Source organism: Mustela lutreola, chromosome 5 (genome assembly GCF_030435805.1).
Source record: "Mustela lutreola isolate mMusLut2 chromosome 5, mMusLut2.pri, whole genome shotgun sequence".
NCBI lineage: Eukaryota > Metazoa > Chordata > Mammalia > Carnivora > Mustelidae > Mustela > Mustela lutreola.
Window position 1 is genome coordinate 19,206,434 of NC_081294.1, and position 8,247 is coordinate 19,214,680.

The 8,247-nt window shown below is 33.9% G+C and overlaps 1 pseudogene; it reads left to right on the forward strand.

The window, feature by feature from the left end:
- Positions 1–7,144: 7,144 nt before the first annotated feature.
- Positions 7,145–7,371, forward strand: LOC131831097 (cyclin-dependent kinases regulatory subunit 2-like; annotated as a pseudogene).
- Positions 7,372–8,247: the final 876 nt, after the last annotated feature.

An 8,247-nucleotide genomic window follows, 5' to 3' on the forward strand; every position in this document is an offset into this window, starting at 1 on the left:
CATTTATTAAACACCTGCATTGATGTAGTTAATGAATCCTTTTTTATGTTTGCATATATCAATAGGTTAATAACTCAAAGGAATGGCTATGATACACAATCAGGAACAATTTGAAACACTACATTGTGTAACAACAGGATAACAGATTTATTATGACGAGACATTTGGTATAGTATGAAATCATATTGCCTCTGGATTTGACATTATAAATTCTTCCCATTTTATTTCAGATGAGTACATCCAAATGATTAGATTGGCTACTGGAATAAATTGATAAAGAGTGAATTTCTCTACCATCACCAAATCTCCTCATTATGCTTAAGTACTTTAGAAGTCTCTAAGCAGTGTATGTTCTTCTGTAATCATAACTTAATTGCCTCTATCAAAGGTTTACTTTGGTTTCCAAAAATACTAATATTGAGTGAAAGAAATATAATACCCACATTCTTCCAGTCTATGGCACAGTCTTTGAAAATATATAAATACATTTACAAGCTGCTTTAAAATATTTGAGTTAACAGGACCTCATTAAAAATAACTACATAAGTGCATAAGTGCAGAAATGTTATCTTTATGACCTGAGAGAATTAAGCTACCTCTTAACACTCTAACATTTCTAACTGGGAATGACTCATAACCAAAAGAAGAATAGCCTGGGTGACTCAGTGGGTTAAAGCCTCTGCCTTCGGCTCAGGTCATGATCTCAGGGTCCTGGGATCGAGCCCCACATTGGGCTCTCTGCTCAGCAGGGAGACTGCTTCCTCCTCTCTCTCTCTCTCTGCCAGCCTCTCTGCCTACTTGTGGTCTCTGTCTGTCAAATAAATAAATAAATAAATAAATAAATCTTAAAAAAAAAAAAAAGACTGAAATAAAGTACCTTTTAAATGAGTTTTTAAATTATTGGGATCTAGACTCTTTTTTTTTTTTCTTATGTGTTATCCTTAAGGGTAAATACAGGACACTGAGAGTCTATTACTACTAATAATGACTAGAGTTATGGTATAAATTATTATAATGTTTATTAATAATATATGTACCAGATATGACAGTAATGCATACATATGCATGATTATTGGCACACATGCCAAAAAAAATGTTTAATTTTCACAGTAAGAATAGGAAGAGGCTCCAAATTATTTTTATCTTAAAATGAGAAAATGGTTCAGACCTGTGATTTGACCAAGATCATGACCTTAATAAATGGCAGCTCTGGAGCTGGGTCAATTTTATCCAACTGAAGAATGCTCTTTCTGAGCAGTGTCTATAAATCATTGCATGAAAACTGAAAAGACATTTCTGAATATTTTCTTTCTTTTCCTAAGGTCAAGCACTTAATTGGTGACCTACCTGAGGGTATAAGCTATCTGTTTTTTAAAAAGGAAAAAAAATCATTAAACTTTTATGAGCTATGGTGAAAGAACTTGTTTATAATGACTTATCTGTGAGGGACATTGGGCTAAAGATACTTAAGGGCAAATGGTGTTTTCTCAAAACTTGAAGATTTTCTGTTAAGATTTTTCTCTGAAGAAGCTGTTCTAAAATTGCTTATTCAAGTTAGCTGACCTAGTGAAATGGATTATCAATGCACCAACAGGGAGACATACATACTAGGTTTATTATTGTTGCCAATAAATAATTATATTTTTAAAAATTGTACCTCATTCTAAAGTATATTGAATCATTTACTTACATTTACTTCCAAATCTCTTTTGAGTAGCTTATAAGAAACCCTTGGTTTAAATATAGAGGTAGCATGTGAAAACGGTGTGTGAAATATTAAAATATGTACACTGCTTTTTGAAGATAGAGACTATAACCACAGCATTTTTCTTTTCCATGCTTAGTTTGTTGCTTATCAAAGAAATATCTTGGCCAGATACCGGGCAAAAGGAAAGTTATCTTTGGATCACCAGGGAAAATATCAAATGTTCAAAGTCACAAAAAATGATAACATTTACTAGGGCTTGGAGTATTTGACATATATGATTGGAACTTTAAATATAAAACAATTTAAATAGCAGGGGAAAATTATAGTCTATAGTGTAATTACTAAACATTGAAATCAGCAAAGTTATCTAAAATATCTTTTTATTTGTACTTGATAAATTATCAAATATGTAGTCTTAAATTTTTTCAGGAAAAAATTTTGTCTTATATTGACTTTTATGGATGTAGGTATGTTTTCTTGATATACCGACCAAAAACAAAACAAACAAACACCACCTTGGACACCTTGGGAATTTTTTGACAGATTCTGTTTTCACTGATTTTTGGTTTTGTCAGAGGATCCCCACTAGACAACACTAGCAGAATAATAACAATAGTAATAATAATAATAATCAATTATTTCAATGGGTTAAAATGCATTAAAAATAAGAATTCACAACCTCATAATTATGTGAAACATAATTGAAGGCTACTGGGAACCATTTTATGCAAATGGCTAAGTTCATATAAAGAGAAAGAATTAAGTATGTGTCATGTTTTTCCTTTATTAGCTGTTTCTGATACAGTCATTTGATAACATTTGATAAGGGCTGGTTGCTTTATATTTAAAAGAAGAATCATGAATAATAAACTTAATAAAATAGAAAGATAGATAGTATTTTACAACCCTTGATGAAAATTAGTTGAACCAAGCAATAGTTATCAACATTTGCCAAATCATTGGGTGATAGGTTGAGTTGAACTTTTTTTTTTTTTTAAAGATTTTATTTATTTATTTGACAGAGCAAGATCACAAGTAGGCAGAGAGGCAGGCAGAGAGGGAGAGGAGGAAACAGGCTCCCCGCAGAGCAGAGAGCCTGATGCGGGGCTCGATCCCAGGATCCTGTGATCATGACCTGAGCCAAAGGCAAAGGCTTAACCCACTGAGCCACCCAGGTGCCCTGAATTGAACTTTTTAATGGGTGGATCAAACAAACATCACCAGAAAGGGATATATTCTGGAGTATGTTTAAATTCCAAAGGCAACTTCCAGATAAACATTTGATTTTAAAATTTTAAGTATTGAAGTACTCTCTTCTCCAGAAATTACCAAAATAAGAGAAAAATAAGAACTATAACCTCAATATTTAACAAACCAGGAAATATCTGCAAGTAGTATAACATATGATAAATGAATGATTGGATGAATGAATAAATCCCAAATGAAGAATATAAAATAGCAATAGCAAAAGTAAAACAATGGTGAATATATATTGTTATCTCAACAGAAATACTCAATATACGTGATCTGGTACAGCCATTGCGGCATATCTAATCTGCCATAGTAAAGACCGATCCTTAGCCCTGACTGTTGCCAAATTCCCCAAGGCCATTGACCCGGTTCCTGAAGGCATACTGACAATATTATACCATTAATATTGTAGAATGAACAACACTATTTTCTTACTAAAATAGACTGTGAATATCTTTGTGTGTGTGTTTCCTCTCTGCAATGTTTCTGACAAAGCTACAGATACCTTATCCACTATCATAGCATTCTGTTCAGAAATAAATTTAATCAAAGAACTCATTTGACAGTAAATGGAGTGTGGCAATGGGCCTTCACTCTTGGAATTCACAGGGATTGCCATGCTCCCCGTCATCTTGAAGCATTTAGCTTAATGGAATGGTGGAATAGTCTTTTGAAGATTCAGTTACAATGCCAGACAGGTGGCAACACCTTGCTGGGCTGCAGCACTATCTGCCAAGATGAGATATATGTCCTAAATTAGCATTCAAAGTATGGTGTTATTTTTCTCATAGCCTGTATTCATGGGTTAGGGAATCAAGGGATGGAAATGAAAATGGCTTCTCTCCCTCATATTCTGGAGATTCAGTAGCAAAGTATTTGCTTCCTGCCCATGTGACTTTAGATTCTGCTGGACTAGAGCTCTACGTTCCAAAAAGAGGACTACTTGTACCTGAGGACAGAATAATGATGCCAATGAGCTAAAAATTAAAACCACCACCTGGTCACATTGGATGCTTCATGTGATGAAATCAATGGGGGATTAAACACACACACACACACAAAACACTTATTCTGATTCTGGGCTACTGATCCTGAGTCTCAAGGGGAATTGGGCGGCTACTCCACAATGGACATGAGGAGCAGGAGTGTTGCATTTATACATACAGAGACAAACATGATTATCCTCCCAGGGATTTATTTGGATGTCAAGACAGTTGACAAAACAGACGCACCCATGGATACGAATAAAGTATATTTTGTACTCGCAACAAACTGGAGACTCTCATGGAGGTGAAGGGCTCATAAAGGGCTCAGATAAAAAGGAGAGTGGGGGTGCTTAGTACAGGAGAGTTCCCACAAACAAGCTGGAGCTTTCACTTTTTTGAAATTTCCAGAGGTGATGCAAAATCAAAGGACACGCGATGGGCTTTTAAATTCTTTGGTTTCCTAATGTGGAGCATGCAGGGGATTAAAACTATTAATGGTGAAATATCAAAAATGGAGTCAACCCCTTAATGATAATGATATCCCCAGAGCACCACTTAGTGCTCTCATAGTCTGTGATTGAAACAGTTGAACACATTCAAACATTGAAAACAGTTATGACAACCCAACAAGCAAGGCACGTCCAATAATAATGGCCCAGAATCTTACAGTGCCTGGGTGGGTTAGTGGGGAGTATGCTTGAAGACTATATTCTGCCCCTCCCTCAACTTTCTCTCTCTTAAATAAATAAATAAATAAATAAATAAATAAATCTTAAATAAATAAATAAATGAATAATGGCCCAGAATGTTTAGGAATGAATATTCAGTAACCCTGATGAAACACAACAAACTGAGGCACTCACTAGGTGTATAAGAAGTATGAAATGGATAGAATTAATCATAAATGTGAACTATGCAACTAGCTCCAGAAACAGCTACAACAGCATGGCTAAAATGAAAAACAGTGATAATACCAAATGTTGGCAAAGTATTAAAGAAAATATTCGTAAAGAATTCCTGGAAATGGCATTGTGGAAAATAATTGGGCACTTTTCTATAAGTTAAACATACATATATCCTGTGACTCAGTATCTATTCTCAGATATTTATTTAAGAAAGAGAAGTTCACAGAACTATAGGCAATTTATAAAAACAAACTGCCATTGTCCTTTGGTCAAGAGAATTAATAGCTGGTAAAGGCCTGACATCCCAAGGTCACTCAGAGTTGATGACTCCTTTTTAGTTTAAGCTAAAACAATACAGTCAGTTTTAATATGTCTTACACAAGTGCTCCTATAATGGAATCTTTTCCTTTATGAGATAATCTTCATTTTATTCTGAGAATATGTTTCAGAAAATGTTTTGCTTGATTTGAAATTGATTCAGTCAGATCATAATACCAATTACAGGTCTTTACTTATGACACTTTGTTTTTAAAAAGACCACAATTTAAATGATTAATAGGGCAATTTATAATTTATCATCTAAAATTATCTTCATTTACTGTTCATTGTGTTGTTTCTAAGAGCATAATACTTCTGAAGTTAAATTTAACTAAAAAAAATGAGCATATATTTTCACCCAGGTAGATATATGGTAATAACTTTTATAGATATATTGTTAAATGATAATGTCAAGGAAAAAAGGAGAATAAATATACCTAGTTTTCCCTTTAATATCTATTCAGTATATTAGATTTAGTTGTTTATGAGTATATACTGAGACTGACTGAGACATAAAATTGAACAATATGTCAAATTTTTTCCTTATCGGGTTAAAAATAGATTATTAGATATTAGATATAGATCTAATCTATCTAAAAATAGATTATTAGATATTCTGAACAAACTAGGAAGGAGAGATAAACCATAACAAAAATTTACTTTATATTTAAGTGTAAAATTAAATACAAAAAGTCTTTTCTTTTTTTTTAATTTGGAAGGGTCAGATGCTCCTAAAATTATACATAAGATTTAAAATTGTTAATCTATCAGTTATAATCATATATGTATATTGATTTTATGTAGGTATATATACATATACATATGTATATATGTATATATAATGTGCAAGCAGGGATGAGTTATAATTGATTTAATTGTGTTTTTAAAGTAAAAACTGTATTTTGAAATTATGTGTTTTATAACACTAACTGCTTTAATTTCAAAACAAGAGACTACTTTTTGTCAGTGCTCTTACGTTTTCATCCCAAGGTACCTGTCCAGATGAGAGGGAAATATCCAGGTTTTGAAACGGAACCATTGTGCTCCTTTTTATAATTCTCCACTCCCTCTTACCTGGCAGGATTCTGAGAACATATGCGAACCACTGCCTTGTATGCAGAAAGGCAAAGGATGGCCCACAGTTCCCCAGGAAAGGTCACAGATGCCCATTGTCTCTCATAATTTCTGTGGGGTTGGAACAAAATTAGAAACACACAGAATTGTTTTATCTCAAAAATTAAAAATATCTTTAATTATTTCATGGATTCAAGGATAAATTCTGGAACGCATTAGGAGTATACAAAACGTATTATACAGACACAATAGTTTATGATGCAATTTATAAACAATGGACAAACAATTGCTAGAAAGGATGTTTTTATACATATTGAAAAAGGTCAAGACTGTTGGACATAAAAACAAATTACTTAATTTTTAGGCCAAGCTACATGGTGTTATTAAGACAACAACTTTTCTTTTAGAGACATGTATTTAACTTCTGATTATATTTACATGTTCATTTCCTATTTTACGTATACTGGAAATTTCTTAAGAAATCCATTGTTTAGGCACCCTGATGCTCTAATAGTTACCTTTTCCTTCTTTTTATTTCAGAATTTTTTAAATTTATTTATGCAGAAGTAGGGGGAGGGACAGAGGGAGAGAGAGAATCTCAAGCAGACTCAGTGCTGAGCACAGAGCCTGAGGTGGCGCTCAATCTCCCAACCCTCAGATCTGAGCCAAAATCAAAAGTCAGACACTTAAAGACTAAGACACCTAAGTATCCCAGCTATCTTTTCAATCACAAGAGTTTTAAACTATGAGACCCAGAATATACACTCTTAAAACAAATAATATAACCAATAAGATGTCAAATCTGTATTACACAAGCAGTCAAGTCTTTGCCTTGGCCTTACCTGAACATGTGGTCTGCCACACCCACTCTTCGCGCCTTCCTCACCCTGCCTGCCCATAGGATGGTACAGAAGCAGATTCACTATTTGGACAAGTACTTCCACAAGAACTACCAGCATGTCACCCAGAGAACTTTCCAGACAAGTACTGACAACCCATCTGATGCCTGAAGAAGAGTGGAGGAGACTTGGTGTCCAACAGTCTAGGCTGGGTTCATTACATGACTCATGAGCCAGAAGCATATATTCTTCTCTTGAGAACATCTCTTCCAAAAGGTCAACAAAACTGAAGTCTATTTTGGGATGGTCAATTTAATTTTTTCAGAAAGATTTAATGTATATGTGTATGTAAGGTAGTATTCAGTGAATACTTGAAAAATATACAAATAATACATCCATACCTGTGTGTGAGCTGTATTTGTCGCAGCAACAGAGCTCGGTTGAATGCAACTGCAAGTAAGTTACTATAAGATGCTGAAGACAAAATTTCTTCCAGTCAGTTTTTCTCTTACTATAAGGGCCTGTTTGATTTTTCTGTTACTTTTGTTAAATAAAGTTTGCATGTTACATTTATAAAATAAACATTGTTTTGTATAACTGTAAATGTGTAAGATGCCTTCAAATAGTTGTTTTGTCAAAAGCCGTGTTTTCTATAAATATATGTAATAAATATGTAATTTTTTTAAAGATTTTATTTATTTGACAGAGACCACCAGTAGGCAGAGAAGCAGGCAGAGAGAGAGGGGGAAGCAGGCTCCCTTCTGAGCAGAGCCCAATACGGGGCTTGATCCCAGGACTCTGAGATCATGACCTGAGCCAAAGGCAAAGGCTTAATCCACTGAGCCACCCAGGGGCCCCTAATAAATATATAAATTTTATGTAATAAAAACCACTGTAAATATATTCATTATAAATATATATGTAATAAAAAAATATTTTATTTACATGTAAATAACAAAACTAAATTCACGGACTGCATCTGTTTAAAGCTGAAGACCTGTCAAAGATTTTAATTGTTTGTTTTTGTTTTTTTTAAAAGATTTTATTTATTTATTTGACAGAGATCACAAGTAGGCAGAGAGAGAACCTGCTTTCCACAGGTTCCCTGCTGAGCAGAGAGCCTGATGTGGGGCTCAATCGCAAGACCCTGAGATCACTACCCAAGC